Source organism: Zalophus californianus, chromosome 1 (genome assembly GCF_009762305.2).
Source record: "Zalophus californianus isolate mZalCal1 chromosome 1, mZalCal1.pri.v2, whole genome shotgun sequence".
Classification (NCBI taxonomy): domain Eukaryota; kingdom Metazoa; phylum Chordata; class Mammalia; order Carnivora; family Otariidae; genus Zalophus; species Zalophus californianus.
In genome coordinates, this window is record NC_045595.1 from 176,387,863 (window position 1) to 176,389,812 (window position 1,950).

General features: G+C 35.8%; 1 pseudogene; it reads right to left on the bottom strand.

Moving 5' to 3' along the window:
• Nucleotides 1–397: 397 nt before the first annotated feature.
• Nucleotides 398–914, bottom strand: LOC113915878 (annotated as a pseudogene).
• Between the last annotated feature and the right edge of the window lie 1,036 nt (nt 915–1,950).

Genomic DNA, 1,950 nt, shown 5'->3' on the forward strand with positions numbered 1-1,950 from the left:
TAATAGTGGGAAATACAGTGTGTGGGCGGTTAATGTTAAATCACTCAAATACTTCAGAAAGCTTCAGATAGAAGAAAAGCCTGAAAGAAATGGATGAAAGGGAAAACTACGTAATTGTTGTTAGACTAATGGGAGATGCTGGTTTGAATCTTTACCCTAGGAAACTAAATTACTATCATAGAAGCAATTATGTTTTGTGCCTTCATCTTTGTACGTGTTCTTTCCTGAAATAACTACATCCATCAGACAGCTGGGATTGGGATGGTAACCCATTTTCGTACAGAGCCTCTCTCCTGGCTTAGGCACACTTGGAAAACACTTGAAAGGTGTTTGACTCAAACAAAACTTCATGCTAATTACACAGGTAGTTAATGAACCTATGAGTAAGTAAACTTGTTTAAACATAAGACAGTTTAAAGGCATGTTTTGTTTTTTTTTTTGTCCACAGTGATTTAACTGCTTCATAAATTTGCTGGCTTGTTGTATATGCCTTTTTCTCAGTTACCTTCACAGTTATTACTGACTGAACTGGGTAGCAAACAGTTGCTCCTAAAGTGGACAGTACCAGTGGATAAGAAGTTTTCTTAAACCTAGAATCTTTTCCAAATTGTACTGTATCCATTATCCCATTTTTCACAAACACATAAACACCCTTGCACCAGGCAATATAATGACCAGCTGGAGTGTGGATGGATGCAAAGCCCATTTGTAAATGGCCGCTCTTCAACCTACTTAGACTGCAGAGGTGGTGCAGTATATATGGGGAGCTGCTCTGGTTTTACCAGCTGCTTTTTATATTCTTCTTTAGTCGTATGCACAGTTATAGATGCACATATCAGACCTGCAGGAATGGTTGTCAGCTTTTCCATCCTAATAGCTGCCGTATCTGTAACCTTCTCCGGCTGAGATCTCATACGGTGGGCAGAGAGGGACAAAACAGTTCAACTCAGTTTTTATTTAATTTATTTTAAGTTTTGAAAGGTATCCTGTCAAAGTAGACTGGCAGTCAGAAGCTCTGGGTTCCAGGCTTATAGCTGAAGCTGGAATAATCATTAGCAAATCTTTTTTTTAACTATAAAATAAGTTTAGATTAAGTGAAGATCAAAGATCCTTAAAACTCTAAAATGTATGTATTCATTTTATGAGTAGTTTTCTTTGGCTTCTTAATCTTTGTGGCTTTGCCTGCTATTGTAGCTCTTATTTTGAAACTAGGATTTTTTTTTCTTTTTTTCCCCTTTTTTTAAATGAGGGGAAAATACTTCTGCTAGATTATGTCATGCTCATTTGATTAAAAGCTGATGGTGGGGCTATATATTAAATCAGAATCTTTGTTTTAGATCCTTCTGGGCAGAGGCATTATATTGCTTTTGAATAGAATGGCATTCTTGCAGAAAACCTGGTATAATCCATTTCCCTTTGAAGAACAGGCCCTTTACAATTCTCCAGTTTTTTCATTTCCTCTAAATACATTCAATGAAATTTTCATTTTGTATTTCAATTGACTTGAATATTTGAATAATGTACCTTGTTAACATGATTCCACAAAGTAGCTTTATTGAAGATTCTTTCATTTAATATTTTTTTAGAATTCATTAAAATTTCCCATCATAGTTGTACCTCATAAGCAATTTATGGCATGTAGTAGGGATTCAAAAAATTGTTTTAGTTGAATTGACCTCAGTAGAATTAATGAGAAATAAGATGTTCCAAGTATGTGGAACCGAGTCACTTTTTCTCAAACTTTAAAAGTTTTGATTATCATATAAATAGAATTCCTTCTGATAAATAAAACTTATGTTTCTGAATTCTTTTTTTTTTTTTTAAGATTTTATTTGTCAGAGAGAGAGAGAGAGAGAGCGTGTGAGAGCGTGCACGCACAAGCAGGGGGAGCTGCAGACAGATGGAGAAGCAGGCTCCCCGCTGAGCAGGGAGCCCAATGTGGGACTTGAT